Raw genomic sequence first — 17,851 nt, 5'->3', positions numbered from 1 at the left:
TCCCTTCCCTCCTCAGGTCTAGGGTAATTCGAGTTCTTACCATCCTATGGTCACTGCAGCGCACCTTGCGGAGCACGTCCACATCTTGTATGATGCCAGGGTTAGCGCAGAGTATGAAGTCTATAGAGCTGCAGCGGTGGCGTAGAGGTAGAATACCCGCCTCGCGTGCAAGACGACCGTGGTTCGAATGCTGTTGCCGCACAATTTTCCACCGGATTAAAAAAAATCCGCGTGTTGATGAAATTACATAAACAGGCCTGGAGTGTGGCCTGATCCCGGTGACGAGAACCGGTAACGCACTCCCTCACCAGAGCAGGATTGGCCACCCTGGTGCAGTACTTCGCCACAACCTCCTATATGAACACAACAACCAAACCCCGGCCCTCAGTCCCCAGCAGCTGCGATGCAACTGACTACGCCGGCGGTCAGACGTGCGACGCAGCAGAGGGTGCTAAGAATCCCTGGCTCCGGACAGGCCGCCATTGGAATATGAACCTGGCAACGTTTAACGCTAGAACGTTATCTAGTGAGGCGAGTCTAGCAGTGCTATTGAAGGAATTAGAGGGCAGTAAATGGGATATAATAGGGCTCAGTGAAGTTAGGAGGCCAAAAGAAGCATATACAGTGCTAAAAAGCGGGCACGTCCTGTGCTACCGGGGCTTAGCAGAGAGACGAGAACTAGGAGTCGGATTGCTGATTAATAAGAATATAGCTGGTAACATACTCAAATTCTATAGCATTAACGAGAAGGTGGGAGGTCTTGTTGTGAAACTTAATAAGAGGTACAAAATGAAGGTTGTACAGGTCTATGCCCCAACATCCAGTCATGATGACCAGAAAGTCGAATGCTTCTATGAAGACGTGGAATCGGTGATGGGTAGAGTAAAAACAAAATACACTATACTGATGGGCGACTTCAGTGCCAAGGTGGGCAAGAAGCAGGCTGGAGACAAGGCAGGGGGGGAATATGGCATAGGCACTAGGAATAGCAGGGGAGAGCTATTAGTAGAGTTTGCGGAACAGAATAATATGCGAATGATGAATACCTTCTTCCGCAAGCGGGATAGCCGAAAGTGGACATGGAGGAGCCCAAACGGCGGGAATAGAAATGAAATAGATTTCGTACTCTGCGCTAACCCTGGCATCATACAAGATGTGGACGCGCTCAGCAAGGTGAGCTGCAGTGACCATAGTATGGTAAGAACTCGAATTAGCCTAGACCCGAGGAGGGAACGGAAGAAGCTGGTACATAAGAAGCCGGAGAGGGAAAATAGAAGAATTTCAGATCAAAGTCTACGCCACCGCTGCAGCAGTAAAGTATGGGAGTGCTTTGCAGCATATTGGGCAATAACAATCAAGTTTGGTCAATAGCTCCTAGGTAAAATATTCACCCTTGTCACAGACAACTGGACCGTTGCCTGCTTAACTTCAAACGTCCTGCCTTCTCTTCGGTTCACTTCTATGCTCATGGATGTAGTCGAGTTTGACTTGATTGTGCGGCATCGGCCAGGATGCCAGAACGTGGTAGCCGGCCACTTGTGCCGTTTATCATGTGCTGTCATGCAGTCTCCTCAGTCACTGGCTACCATGCAACAACAAGATCCTGAATGCAGTGCGATTTTTTCAGCCATAGCCAAAGAGGATGGCCCAGCTGAGTTCGCCAAGCTGGACGACGTCTTATTGAAGCAAGGTTTCGGCACGGGCTAGTTGGTATTCCATGGTATCAATCCACCAGCCCACGTCGTGCTTTTTTGTCCCTCGTCCATGTATGTGCTGTAAGTGACGATCGACATCTTATACCGGCATCATCCGGAACATATGCGGTAGTAGCCCCGTCTAGATTGCGTCCTGCCTTTCTGCAGGCATTGCATGATTGTGCAGGCACTTCGACACAAAGCGTACTTTGCTGAAGGTGCAAGGTCGTTACTGGTGGCCGGATATGGAACAATCGGTCAAAGTTACGTGTCGTTCTGGCAATGCTGTCAAAAGTTCAATCGCGATACGTCGCCCAGCGGTGGTCTTCGTGGCAGAATGCCCACCACGGACATTCCATTTTCCAGCATAGCAGTTGACCATGTAACTATGCCACCCAGTAACTCAAAGGGATACATTCTCAACATCGTTGACTTTACCACCCGCTATATTGTGCCCGCAACAGATTCATTGACATTTACATGCGACGTTCTCAAGCATTTGCACAATGTGTTCTACACCTATGGCACGCCAGACCAAGGCCTCTCGGACCATGGCTCGGCCTTTTAGTACATTGAGTTCAAGCGCTTCCTGCATCTCCTTAGCGTAGAGTTTCATTTCCCAACTACTTACCATCTTGAAGGCTATGGTTCAGTCGAGAAAAGCAAAATAACTCTGCTTGCAGTTCTGCGCAAGATCTGTGCCATGGAACCATTGTCATGGCCTACGAAACTGCAAGAAGCAGCGTTCGCCGTAAACACACCTATGAACTCAAGCACAAACTTCACACCTTTCGAGCTTCTGTATGGCTATGTACCCAAGATTCCGCTTCAACAACAGCGCCCATTTCACCAATCCGCCCTTGCTGAGCGCGTCCTCGACACAAAAGTGCATCGCCTTGAAGCAGCCGCAAATTCGGAAGCGGCTCAAGCTGCGCGCAAAGAGCACTACGTCCAACCACCAACCACCATCCTCACATCTTCACCGTCGGTGAATCTGGTCTCGGTACGACGACAAGCTCCAGTACCCCATGAGAAAATGGTGCCCCGCTTCAACGGCGTTTACCGCCTCACTGAGCAGCCAAGATCGGCAATGTCTGACATCTCGTCTTGTTAATCAACCTCGAACATTCCACGTGTCCTAGCTCAAGCCCTACGCGCCCCCAATTTCTCCAGAGACCCAGCAACTGTCCATACTTGACGTGGAAACCACGTGCAAGCCAGAAGTGAACAACGCCGCCACCGCAGCGCAGCAACATCCTCAGAGACCACAATGCACTCGTCGGCTGCATAGCCATCTCAACGACTTTATGCAGGAGTGACGTGGGTTATCACGCGTGCGCCAGTGTGTGACGGTTAGGCACAGTGTTTAGAACTCATTGACCACGAAACTTGGTCAATCAGACTGGGGTGGGGTGTGAGCGCCCGTATATCTCAGTGCCAGTATTGGTGTGACTGATTGCTAGCGCTACCTCCGCGCCTCCTTTCGCCTACAAGACTCCCGGCCCAAGCGAGGCCCCGAGTCGTACGCTCCATTTTTCCTCTCGGCTCTCTCTTGTTCCCGCCGCGGGCGCGGACTCACGCGTTTCGGTTTAGCGATGTAATAAACGTGTTCTGTTCAAGAAGTTAGGTCGCCTTGACTTGCCATGTCACGCTAACGTCCCTAGCCTTCCCGTTCAGCCCTCACCATAGATGGTCGAAATGTTTGCAATCGTAGTCGCATTTTGCGTTAGAATCTCTACGTTTTAAGATAGTTTCGTAAAACTATGTTCACTCCAATTTTTTCGAATTGCTTATGCAGCAACTTTTTCCAGGCTACTTTCCTTCTTGTACAATCGCGTGAAGAGTCGGTATTACACTGAGGGCTGTAAGAGTAAGGTTATGAGATCAAACTGGAAATTCCGAATTCTGGTTTCTAGACTTTTCGACGCTGAACAAATAATCTTCGATTTCTGTTCATTAGAAGAATCAGAAAGGGATGAAATCACAGATCGTAAGGACTTATTCGAGGTACTATAAATTAGAAAAGTACAAACGTGTTCATCTGTGGTTTTATTGGCGCGGACTATTTGAAAGAATAACGGAGGGTAGTCACTATTAGATGCGCAATGAATAGACCTCGGACTCTGCCCAGGCGGCGCTGTGGAAGAACCCGTCTCCAGGGCCCCCATCGCAGACATGGCGCGAACTCAGTAGTTCAGGAAGTAGTAGTGGAGGAAGTCGAAAGCTTCTATGAAAACGTGTAATCGATGATGGGTAAAGCCAAAAGAAAACACACTATACTGATAGCCAACATCAAGGCCAAGGTAGGCAAGAAGCAGGTTGGAGACAAGTCAGTGGAGAATATGGCATAGGTTCTAGGAATGGCAGGGGAGGATTATTAGTGGAGTTTGCATAACAGAATAATATGCGAACAATGAATACCTTCTTCCGCAAGCGGGATAGCCGAAAGTGGACGTGGATGAGCCCAAATGGCGAGACTAGAAATGAAATAGACTTTATACTCTGCGCTAACCCAGGCATCACACAATATGTGCACGTGCCCGGCAAGGTGCGCTCCAGTGACCGTAGGATGGTAAGAAATTGAATTAGTCTAGACTTCAGGACGCAACGCAAGACACTGGCACATCAGAAGCCAATCAATGAGTTAGCGGTAAGAGGTAAAATAGAGGAATTCCAAATCAAGCTACTGAACAGATATTCCGCTTTAACTCAGGAAGAGAACCTCAGGAAGAGTGTTGAAGATATGAGCGACAATCTTATGGGCATCATTAAGGAGTGTGCATTAGAAGTAGGTGGTGACTCCGTTAGACAGGATACCAGTAAGCTATCGCAGGAGACGAAAGATCTGATCAAGAAACGCCAATGTATGAAAGCCTCTAACCCTACAGCTAGAATAGAACTGGCAGAACTTTCCAAGTTAATCAACAAGCGTAAGACAGCTGACATAAGGAATGGATAGAATTGAACATGCTCTCAGAAACGGAGGAAGCCTAAGAGCAGTGACGAAGAAACTAGTAATAGGCAAGAATCAGATGTATGCGTTAAGAGACAAAGCCGGCAATATCATTACTAATATAGATGAGATAGTCGAAGTGGCTGAGGAGTTTATAAAGATTTATACAGTACCAGTGGCGCCTACGACGATAATCGAAGACAGTATAGTCTAGAGCAATTTGAAATCCCAGAGGTAACGCCGGAAGAAGTAAAGAAAGCCTTGGGAGCTACGCAAAGGGGGAAGGCCGCTGGGAAGGATCAGGTAACAGTAGATTTGCTGAAGAATGGTGGGCAGATTGTTATAGAAAAACATCCCACCCTGTATACGCAATGCCTCATGACTTCGAGGGTACCGAAATCTTGGGAGAACGCTAATATAATCCTAATCCATAAGAAAGGGGACGCCAAAGACTTGAAAATTATAGACCGATCAGCTTACTGTCCGTTACCTACAATGTATTTAATAAGGTAATCGGAAATACAATAAAACCTTAGACTTCTGTCAACCAAAGGAGACCCGGCAGGATTACGTAAAGGCTACTCAACAATAGATCATATTCACACTATCAATCAGGTGATAGAGAAATGTGCGGAATATAACCAGCCATTATATATAGCTTTCATTGATTACGAGAAAGCGTTTGATTCCGTCGAAACCTCTCAGCAGTCATGGAGACATTGCGTAATCAGGGTGTAGACGAGCCGTGTGTAAAATAATGAAAAATATCTATAGGGGCTCCATAGCCACCGTAGTCCTCCATAAAGAAAGCAACAAAATCTCAATAAAGATAGGCGTCAGGCAGCGAGATACGATCTCTACAATGCTATTCACAGCGTGTTTACAGGAGGTATTCAGAGACCTGGATTGGGAAGAATTGGGGTAAAAGTTAATGGAGAATACCTTAGTAACTTGCGATTCGCTGATGATAATGCTTTGCTTAGTAACTGAGGGGACCAATAGCAAGGCATGGTCACTGACCTGGAGAGGCAAAGCATAAGAGTGGGTCTAAAATTATTCTGTAGAAAACTAAAATAATGTTTAACTGTCTCGGAAGAGAACAGCAGTTTACGCTATGTAGCGAGGCACTAGAAGTGGTAAGGTAATACATCTACTTGAGACAGGTAGTGACCGCGGATCCGGATTATGAGAAATAATCAGAAGAAGAAGAATGGGCTGGGGTGCGTTTGGCAGGCATTCTCAGATCATGAACAGCAGGTTGCCATTATCCCATTATAAAAGGAGGTTATAACAACTGTGTTTTACCAGTGCTCACGTACGGGGCAGAAACGTGGAGGCTTACGAAAAGGATTCTACTTAAATTGAGGACGACGCGACGAGCTATGGAAAGAACAATGATGGGTGTAATGTTAAGTGATAAGGAAAGAGCAGATTGGGTGAGCGAACAAACGCGAGTTAAGGACATCTTAGTTGAAATCAAGAAAAAGAAATGGGGCATGGGCAGGACATGTAATCAAGAGGGAAGATAACCGATGGTTATTTAGGGTTACGGACTGAATTCAAAGGGAAAGGTAGCGTAGCAGGGGGCGGCAGAAATTTAGGTGGGCGGATGAGATGAAGAAGTTTGCAGGGACAACATGGCCACAATTAGTGCGTCACCTGGGTAGTTTGAGAAGTATGGTAGAGGCCTTTGCACTGCAGTGGGCGTAACCAGGCTGCTGCTGCTGATGATGATGAGTTCAAAAAGAACTGTCCGCAAGCGAAGATGCATACGTCCCAATTAACCATCAGCTTTCTGTTGTGTTGAGGCTCGGTTTCCTAAAAATCAAGGAGCTGGCAAGTTTCTTCCGCCCATCCACGCTTCGGAAAATGAGGAACCTCAGCAGGGCAAGGTAGGTGTACAATACAAAATAAGTCTTAGGTGCTATTTCGGCGTGATGCAACCCGCAAGTACAAACAGCATCAGGTTTGTATATAGGCATATCAGTATAAAAATCTAAGCATTTCAAATTGGTTCATATTGAAAATGTCCTGAACACGAGACCTAAATGTCTCCTATATTTTTATGCATTTTATTGCAAAGTTTTTTTTTTTTGCAAATATTGACAGAGAGTAAATCCTTCCATAAGCATTTTTTTGGGCAGCAAACAGAAAACGTTTTGCAAGGCAGCAAACAGCATGCGAACAACACGAAAGTAAGCTTCCTACAGTGCCTACGCGCCCATCTTTCTTTCTCGCAGGGGCTACAGCATCGCTCAGTATCTTTGAACTTTTCTCAGACGCTTCGAGCAGCAAGCGCGCACAAATAAATGTAAATAAACACGACATTTCTTTCTTTACACATATGCGTCGCTTCGTAATTACTAGTCCAGTGCTCCTAAAGCAACTTTATTGCTCACATTTCAAAAACGCAGTCGAGCAGGCTCAGCATATTGCGAAACGTGCTTGCTGTGTCGGCGCAGGACATACAAAATACCGAAACTAGAAATGAGCTCGCGATACAACGATGCTCTAGAACAGGATATTGCATTCATAAACGAAACAAAATGTTTGGTTAACGTGACCCGCCAAATCTTTTCGTTACACTTGTTGAGTCAAGTGGAGGCGGACGTCTGTTAAAGGGTGCAAATCGATGGCACATACGCAGGATGGTTCGCAAGGTTGTTTCTTCTGTTAACAACGAAGTGGCGGCTGCAGATTCTTTAGTTTTTGCTTGGTTACCAGGGTCCTCCGTCAGGGCTACACCACACAATTACAGCAGAATAAAGTTGTCGCACTTTCTCATGGGAGCCGCTGTATTGTGGGGAATGTAGTAATTCGATTACCCAGCAGGTTGAACGGCCTGTCTCCAGCGCTCTCGCCTTTCACGTCATACGATCGCGATGAAAATCGGTAAAACTGAACGCTGTTATTCAGTCGATCACGTTTATGGCAATTTACAACACAACAGTAGCGTCGATTGCTGCGTTTCTTCGTAGCGCATGGAGCTATCGAGGTTGCCGTCGTTTCCGCTATCAGTCGGACGAGTGAGCCACCAAGCGCCTTATGACAGTTCGGTGGCGTGCCTGACTAGCAGACAAATTCATAGCGCTCTGTGTGCGTGTTAAATGCGCATAACACTCGCAATATGGACCAAAACCTAGTTAAATCGTTGTTTCGCAGTCGCCACCTGCATATGCAACTTAGCAAGGGAGTCGGGCTTCGCACTACTCAATTACCGCCTCTTCGCACCGGCAAATGGCGCTACGCGTCTTGTAAAACTCCAAAGTCTGACGTCTATAGTCGTTCATGGTCGACTACGACTAGAGAATGTGAGAACAATACCAGACTGATTTTAGCCACGCACATATGTAGTTGATCTAGTATTTACGCGTGAAAGCTCATTGTATAATCAGCAATTCCACAAGCGCTTACCACATGAACCTGTGTTTAAACCCCATGAAACACGATATGAATTCATATACCCAGTAAGCGAAACATCCTGCACCGCTAGCTAGAACACTGTCAAGAGGGCGATTGTCCTGCAGACCGGAAGGAAAATTACTATGCGCCCGTACCGAACAGTTCGAGTAGCTGGCCGGGTGGTTTCCATCACAAGGCAGCATCGCTCGTTTTCGCAAGCACAATAATTTGGAACGCGATTTTACCCTTATCTGACAGCACCGTTGGCTTGATTTAGATCCAACAATACTATGGCAACATCACCAGCAGTTGCGACATTAAAGAAGACGCAGGGCAACTGGCTCTACTCTAAATACAATGGACCATGCCTTGATCTCTGATGGGCAGGAAGGGCCATCAAAAGTGGTTATTACTGATTCTGTTGGTACTCAGTTATTTTCAACTAGCCTATAACAGAAACATACGGCAATCAGGCGAATCCCAGCTAACCTTTCTAATGTTTCAGTAGGAGTTAGACCTGAGTCGACACCTCATATTAATGAACTCACGGGAGTGGCTGCAAAATGTGTGCACTTGAGCAAATCTGCAAGACATGTCTGGTCTGGCGACCTACAAATAATGCCTCCACAACCAAGCGGGCTTACGTCCGAGATCGTCTGACACAATGCGGTAGGAGCATGAAGAGCCTCCTGGATAACCTGATGATTATTAAACCTCATCAAGCCTCCATACGAACGCACAATTGCAATGGGAATGTTGGTGACACCACTGCATGGGCAGAAATCCAAATGTATTTTGTGAGTGGGGGGACGCCGTTCAGGCCTACCACGGTGAGTTCTCGGACATCAAGCTGAGCTGAAATGGGTACTACTAAGGATAGAATATACTAATAAAGAATAAAAATGGATAAGATCAACCGATACTCGGTCAAACAATAAGAGCTGGCGTGCTTCCTCACGAAGACATTCGAACACCACGTTATTCTAAGAACGCCGCCAAGGCACCTTGCTTTCTTACTCTTCTTCTTCCTTGTCGCCTTCGAAAGATATGTACTTAAGTAGCTTGTTTCTCGTGAACTTTCGTAAATGGATATGGGCTACTGGCTGCGTTCTGTTCTTCAATTACAAACACTTCATTAAATATTTTACCGCTTCTCGGCGGTATTGAATCCTAGTAATATATACCGCGTTAATTTTGTCTGAATATGTACGCACGCTAGACGTACGAATTTCGTTGCGAAGGTGGCGCAGCGTGTTCAGTGGAATGACCGAGAAAGGTACGCGAATGCAAAGAAGCCTCATACATACTGCTTCCCAGTGATGTTAATATGGTCTGTCACTAGATTGCTAGACCGCTTATTGCATAACGTTGACATTCACAATGACTAGGATAATGCCGCAAGCAGTAGTATAAACTTCATACCTCTTGGGGGTTTTGGGCGGTGGTTGAGTATGTCATATTCTTGGTTTATAGCGCGAATTGTTATATAGATGCAGACTAGAAGACAGGACGTGGGCTAACTCTCAACTAATTATTTAGTGAAACTGTCTAACTATATATGAGTAATTGCAAAAACCGTAGCAAACGAGCGCGACAAGCTGTAAAGACGATACGTATTGGAATCTAGGGGATCAATGAATTAGAAATAAGAAATGGCCACTACTTTAGATTGACACACGTACTTCGAAGATATTGAAATTGACTTACAGTGACATCGACCGCAAGGATAACACAAGTCTCTCCCAATCTTTTGATGTGAAATGCTTCAATTATTTCGAGTGTGGATTGGAATATGTGTCTTGAAAGGACATTTGTGTCCTCAAACAAAGGTTTACAACCACAATTATAACAATGCGGTGCTACAGGTAAATCATTAGGGTTGGTAATTGATATTTTATGCTCTTTATGCTAATTGTGAGGCACCTGCCACGCTTTCCGATATAAGCCTGCCCGCACTTGAGTGGAATCTGATAAACTATACCTGTGTTACAAGGTAGAAAAGGAAACACATGCCTAATGCTGCAATCATTTTTTCTTCTTCTGCCCACCTGCTAAACTTTCTGTTTTTTCAGAGGACACATCATGCACACTTTGCGGGGATATTTCTTAACTGTGTTACATCTCGTGGGGGTGCGGGGGCAAACCTTTACACTTAAAGACGCCTAGCACGTCATTTGAGCGGTGAGAGGTACAGCTGACAGGCGATACCCTGGCGGGACAAGTAGCTCTCGTAAAACAAGTACGTCGTTGCGGTGTTGAGGCCGCCCTTGGGTCTAACGATGATCTTGATGTCGTACCTTGGGAGGACCAGCATTCTGCTTGCCTTGAGTGCTTGGTTTACGTTCCGCGGGCGTCGCGGCGGTTGTGGACCGTCTCGCTTGCCAGTGCGGGAGGAGGCTTCGTTCTTAGGTCTATCTCGCGATGCGCTGGCGCCAGACAAGGTTTTGGAGTCGATCATGCACCCGGCGGGCATCTCCACGCAATTTTTCGGGAGACATCTCCTCTCCTTCGGCCTGGACCTCCATGCTTGGCAAAAAATTGCTGCGTAGGACTTGACTGCTGTTTCGCCTGGAGGGCGGTAGCTTGCCTAGGCTTGGCTTGAAGCATGCGCAGCCTCTTAACGCGGTGTCCGCGTGGCTCGGGCGGAAATACTTCGTAAGGTAGCAAAAAGGCGTTTCCCACCTTGAAACATGATAGCAGCAGACTCCTGGCAGCTTGCTGTATGCGAAAATAGCTAAGCTAGAAAAATAGCGTTCTGGCTCGCTGTCACTTCGTCTTCCTCCTCTTGGTATGTGTATTGATAGAAAATTGATATTGATAGAATATTGATATAAGGGTCACGTAACATTTTAAATATAATAAAAAATTGCGCCGTATCCCCAACACCCATCTCCTCGTCGAATGCGGTCGCATGATGGATAACAATTGTAACGAGTTTGCAATCAGTGTGCTAGAGGTAGTGGAGTTTGCGGCGGGGTTTCAATTGAACTGCAGTGAGAACCGAGTGATATAACATGTGGTGGTATTTATTTGGCATTATGGTTGGCAGCAAGATGGCCACTTTGTCTGTCTACTGATGGCACATAGATATGTTGTAGGTTACGCAAGAAAACTATTGCTGAATTTCAGAGCCATCTTCAATGATTTTTGTCAGAATGTCTTTGCAAAAGCTTCCGGTTGTGTGTGCAGTACTTAAGCGGTCTAAGTAAGTTTCTATTTTAATGCGAATAGCATTCTTTGCTTACCCCAGCCGTTTAAAGCCTATCTATCTATCTATCTATCTATCTATCTATCTATCTATCTATCTATCTATCTATCTATCTATCTATCTATCTATCTATCTATCTATCTATCTATCTATCTATCTATCTATCTATCTATCTATCTATCTATCTATCTATCTATCTATCTATCTATCTATCTATCTATCTATCTATCTATCTATCTATCTATCTATCTATCTATCTATCTATCTATCTATCTATCTATCTATCTACTCACAGCGACCGAGTGGCCCAAGTTGTATACCTGCTTAGGCCACTAGGTATAATATAGGGGTCCTGATGCAGTCGTCATCGTTGCATCGTAGTCATTCTAGCTTGGTCATCCAACTCTCGTCATGCCATCGTTGTCAGGTCATGGTCGTCAGATAGTCGTGTATTTCTCGTCACATCGCCATCGCCAAGCCCCCCTCCCCCCCGCAGTCATCCAGGCCCCTTCCGCGAAAAAAACACGCCGACTAACACACAGCCTTGTTGCCGGCCGTGTGAATAGCACCCGTTTCTTTTCAATTGTATACCATCGCTGCTGACACACCACCGGTCATTGCGTCACCCGCCCATCTTATCCCCCCCCCCCCCCTCCTCCCCTTTAAAAGAACCCTACTCATGTACACTGTGCCGAGGAAACAATACCTCGCTTTGAGAAAGACAAGTCCACGTGTCGTAATGTTGGCTCCCGTCTTTGCCTGGTTCCCGTTTTGTTTATCATCCTGAGTTTCCATCTCCCGCCTTCCCCTTGGTCTCCCTCGATCCGTCGACGTCATCCGTTATTTTCCATTGTATCGTATACACGCTCTCGCCATGTGCTACAGATGCTGCAGATAGCCAAGCTCAAAACCAGACTCGTACCGGCACTGACAACAAAGCGCATGCGTCGTACCTTTCCCCTTTCTCTTGCTTCTCCGCTCCCTCTCTTTTCCCTGACCCATATATTCTCAAGCCGAGAATAAACGGAGGCTTTTTTGCCGGGGGACACTGTCTCCTGTAGTTACTGCCAACAGCGTGGCCGCTGGCCATGAACGCAACAACATACAATCGCGATGATGTCGCCGTTGCTATGCCATCGTAGTAATTGAGTCACCGTCCCAAAGCAATCACGCATCCGTTTGCAGACCCTCGTCGTCATTCCTACTTCATCCGGTTTTTTGTCATACCGACGGTGTCACGCCATCATCGCATAAAGCTGTCATCTCATTGTCGCCATGTAATCGTCCGGTTGTCGTCGTTATACGATCGTGATCATTGAATCGCCATCTGATTGCCGTCATGAAGTCATCGTTATACGCCACGGTCATTCCTTCGATATCATTCCTTCATCGCCGCCTTCTTTTAGCCGTTGGCTTCTCCTAGCCATCATAATGCCTCCATGCTCATGGGCGACCTCGGCAAGCAAGTGCCATAGCAAAGTGGAATGATATTTGAGTAAGTTGCATACAGCCCACGCAACGTAAGTCTCAGAATTAAAACTAGTCATGTTAAATAAACGTGACTTTGGAATTGGGTCTACTGCTACATTGCTAGATCGATATTCGCATTAGCGCCAGCAGACATGGTGAGATGTGTGATGTTGTAATTTTTATAAATATTGTTGCTCTAATTATTTCGTGTGTAGACGGAAACGGTAGGTACAAGGCAGTTGAGAACTGGGTAACTAAGAGACATGCTTGCATTTCGAAGACAACCAGGTGTTCTACTTTTCTGATTCGGCAAAAATGTAAGTTCATTCGCAGCTGACTGAAATCGGCAATGAACGTCGCCACCTATGTAAGGGTTGAGTAGTCGGGGATAATTTATTAATCAAATTGCACTGTGTGTAAATGTACTAGCAATCCAGCTACCGAGTAGCTCCAACCGCAGCTGGAGTATATGGGGAGATGCGCGCTAACATGCTCTTTCCCCTCCTCTCTTAGCGCGCGCACGTCTCTCCGCTCCTCCGCTGCGCGAGTGAGAAGACGGCGCGGAACCTCCCTCCTTCTATCCCTTCTGAGCTCGAGAAGGCACCGCCGCATCAAGCCTCCGTCGTTCTCGGCTGACACTCGCAAAATTTCGCTCACATTTACAGCACACGGTGCGCTGGCGCGATGTTATTGCTCTTGGACTTTTCATCCAACATTAAGGTGACATCGGAAATGAATTTCGGCGTCCATATAATGGGGTCGGGTTAGTGAGCTCTCTGGTTATTTTACTAGCGCATACACAAACATAGCGAGAAGTATTCCTAGGTATCCAGACAATACGAGCCTTGTTTGCAAAGAATGATTTTCTTGCTGAGGATTCATTTACAAGTATACAAGAAAGACCACGCTCAACGTAAACGTTTAGCTCTAGATCATGCGGATCCACTCTATGGCAACGAATAAATAATCATGGCGGAATGACGGCGACGAAATGACCGCTGCACAATGACCATAAGTATGAAAAGTTTTAGGCGCAAAATATGACACGGACAGAGAATAGGCACGGGCTGACACACACTGCACCTCTCCGTGTCTTCTTTTGCACATAAAACCACTTCTAGACACGTGGCAATTAGCTCGATAGCAGACGTTACAATTACGATGTCTTTATGACGATGACGCATTGGCGCTGACGGCTTGCAGCCAAGAATGACAATATTCGTATGGCGACGACAGCTTGACGACGGCTGCGTGGTTACAATGGGACGAAAGCGCTGAAATTACGAAATCTGTAGGATAAAGACGGCTTGATGACATTGCGATGACATAAGGCAATGTCGACGACGGCTTGGAAGTGGTAGAGCGACAAAGATAGCATCCCCAAGGAACGCCTCAGACGGCTTCTATGGAGGACGGCCCCAAGGATGACTCAGACGAGGGTATGATGACGATGAAACGGCGGCATTGGAATGACAACGACTGTATAATGACTGTGGGTATAACACAGTGGGATGACTATGTTGACGGCCGTGTGACAACGGCTTTACGGTAGTGCTATGACGATCGTATGAAAATGACAGCATAATGACTTCGGGATGACGGAGCTGACATAACCATGACTGCATAACAACAACAGTATAAGTGCGATCGCTTGAGGGCGATTGTTGATAAATACGGAGAGACGACGTCAGCATCTCAACACAGCAGTGATAACAATGGATCAATGCGACGCAATGAAAACGACGGAATCATCAAGACAGCATTGCTATAGGCAATGTGGTTGTTTTGGAGATTACATCCAGGTTTACGTGTACCAACTTCCATCTCGCAAATAGTGGTCAAAATTAACTGGCTGCCTTTGACTATGATGCCACGCATAGTCAAATTTTCTACTCGGCGTCAAGAACATTGGTGTCACTCAAACATGGCTTCACGATCACATATATGACTCTGAAATCACTCCACCCGGCTATGTAGCTGTCAGATCAGACCGCGAAACTGGCAGGGGAGGCGGTGTCGCCCTTTTTTTTTAAAGCGGACTTAAAGTTTTCAGTTATCTGTCCTCCAACAGATCTTGAGTCTGTTTGGTGTAAATTGTACCTAGGCAAAAAAACAATCATAGTCTCTGTTTTCTACCATCCACATGCCTCCTCACCTGATAACATTTTTCTTCTCGCTGATCACGTCAACACGCAAAGTTTTCATGCATTTAGCTTAATTCTAATGGGAGACTTTAACACACCAGATATTCACTGGCCCTCACTATCGCATCACAGTTATTTAGGTAGCGAACTAATTAACTTTTCTTTATCTTTTGGGCTTACACAAGTAGTCAATGGCGCAACAAGACAAAACACACTTCTTGACCTGGTGTTCATTAGCTCAGACCTTGTTGATAAGCTGTCTAAGTGTGAAAGAAACTCATTCGCGCAGCATCTACGACTGAAAGCTACCCAACTTTGCCAGCCGACTGCGCGCTCTTAGTACAATGGTAGACCGTGAAATTTCATTCGTGTTGTGGTACAAACACATTAATGCCGTTGTTTCTCATTACATTATCGTTAACACAACTTTAAGGAAGTGCTTGAAAGTTACGCTTTATACGTGAAAATTTGAAAACTACCAGAGGTACATAGAGTATAATTTCCAAAATCTGAAAACGGACAACTAAACTCACCAGGAAATGCATTAGGCTGCTTTCACAGTACAGCAGTCAGAATTATCCAGCGCTATTTTGTTTGATATTATTATGAATAAGGACGTCTTGTCTGTTTTAACAGCACTATGGGAGTCAGACAAGTGCACGTTCCTGGGGCATAAATGCTTTCCGTTGGACTATTGTAAACCAAAATACCGGCTGCGACTCCACGGTTGTAAGGACAGCGATGTGTGCTGCAACGTTTGTAAGTTCCAGTTTTTCTTTGCTCAAAACACTAAGTAAATAGCAGAAAAAACACGTCTGGTTAAGCCAATCGCCCGTTTGATCACTGTTTCATTCTTCATTGCTGTGTCACTATTACTGTGCTCCCCCCGCCAAGCTTCCCTCTTCTTTCCGACACTCCTTCATAAATCGATGTTTGTTGAGAGGGTCACTCACTGTTTTAAAAAGGCGATAAGCAATGAACGGGTGCTGCCGTTTTCTGGCGATATCGCCGAATATAAATATCGCTGAAAAAAAAAAAAAGGTGGGAGCGACATTTTCTTCTTTTTCCTACTTGCTTAACTCACGAACCATCATTCCAGCATAGAAATACATTACTATTGGATTTTGAAGTTAGACATATTTTCAGTGTATGAAAGTCACTTATCGGCTCATATGGGCAAGGTATTGAGAATTCTACGCGGTGTAATATGCGATTAGCTCTAATACAATTTTGCGCATTTACTTGTCCTCTAAAAGTGCACAACAACAACGCGTAGTGCGCGCTTGCTGCGTCTGTGAAATTGTCGTTTCCTTAAACTATAGCTGCACCCAACTCTAAGCGCACAGTACTAAAGGTCGTCGCAAGTACATAAACCGCTCGAAATATAGTTATGTGAACTATGAGTCACTCATTCTAGCGAAAGGCAGAACCTATTCACAATACAATTATGGAACGTTCCTGTGCCGCAAGCTTACACGATAGCTCGTTGCCTTAGCTGACATCTCTTGAAAAATCCGCAGTTCCACGCCGCTTTAGGCCAGTGTGTGATAGCATTTACACACTACGAGTTACTTGCAGACTATGAGTTATACCCACGCAACTATATACCAAAAAGTTCGGTAAGATTCTAACTAAATGAAAATCTCTACATTGCAGATAAAACTAGATCATGCACCAAAATTGGAGGAGAATGCCGAAAAAAATGCCATGAAGATGAAGAACCGAACCGTTATGTCCGTTGCGGACGTTCATCGAAGAATTGCTGCGTGTCCACCAAGTAGCACATACCTTCGACAACGCCGGGAACCTGACCATTCTGCTTTTCAGTTTCTTGAAAGGATACTGCGCTTTTTCAACTAATATACTACGTGAACGGAATAAAGAATCTGGGGAAAAATAATAACTAATGCACAGCATTATCTTAATAAAGCTGATATGGCTCTGTTGTACTGCGTTTTCTCGTCTGACAGAGCGTCCACTTAATTCTAGCCGCTCTCGTGGTGAAACCATACACGTATATACGCTTTATGTTTTAACCGCGCTTGTCCAACGTGAGCCCATCGGATGCACTGCTCTGGAAGCATGCTTCCGGCCAGCGGTGCGAAGTGGCTACAACGTCCGCACGGCAGCACAGTTACGGCAACAGCAGTAGTTATGCAGATAAGACGGTCACAAGGACGCCGTAAGCTCTACGTCATATGGCCAATAAAGGAACCTATCAGTGGCATGCAAGAACTTATTTTCAGAAACCATTCGTAGAAAGGTACCGTCAGAGAAGATATACATTCCATATATTTTCTTTTTAGAAGGCGCTGTCTCAGGCCCTCTAGTTATGTCGTCACTTGCGAAATATTTGCCGCACACAACGATATTTAGTACACATATTGGTACTTTCAGCATGTCAGGCTTTTAGCGGCACTGATATACAGTTCATATGCAAGGAGGATTACCCCCCAAAAGAACAGACAGTACTTTGCAATTTAAGATTGCAATATACGTTCGGCACATGCTTGTAATTACGCCGACACAAGGCAAACGCTCTCCGTGAATGTGCAGAAATGAAATAAGGTACGGTTCATGAAATAAAAACTATGCAGGTACCCAACACAGACGATTATACGAGGGGTTTAAACGCTACAATGCGATGCATATTTTTTCATAACCTACCCAACCGATCGTACAACAGAACGCATCCTTATCAAGAACGCAAGAATACTTTTTTTTTTACGAAATGCATCGGCATTTGACGGGAACAAGGAATGCATAAGTTAATACGACAAGGTGCCGTTTACTTTGCTCAGTGTGTCTTTAGTATGTTTACAATTATTGACTTGTTGAGAACAGCTTCATAAATTTTTGTTAAAATACTTTGTAAAGTTGGACAGTAAGACGTAATCTCAGGGCTGTTGTGGAGTAGTGATAGTGTCCGGAACTATTACCGTGTTCTTCGATTAAAGCGATACAGCGGTGAGGCCTGGTA

The 17,851-nt window shown here is 45.6% G+C and overlaps 1 long non-coding RNA gene across 1 annotated transcript; it reads left to right on the top strand.

The window, feature by feature from the left end:
• The first annotated feature begins 15,513 nt into the window (after positions 1-15,513).
• Positions 15,514-16,817, top strand: LOC126537842 (uncharacterized). The gene is made up of 2 exons (XR_011893645.1): positions 15,514-15,630; positions 16,528-16,817. It is a non-coding gene; the product is annotated as an uncharacterized lncRNA (long non-coding RNA).
• The last annotated feature ends 1,034 nt before the right edge of the window (positions 16,818-17,851 follow it).

This window comes from Dermacentor andersoni, chromosome 4, assembly GCF_023375885.2.
Source record: "Dermacentor andersoni chromosome 4, qqDerAnde1_hic_scaffold, whole genome shotgun sequence".
NCBI classification, from domain to species: Eukaryota; Metazoa; Arthropoda; class Arachnida; order Ixodida; family Ixodidae; genus Dermacentor; species Dermacentor andersoni.
Note: the sequence above shows the minus strand (reverse complement) of the source record. Positions and strands in the feature narration are given on the sequence as shown.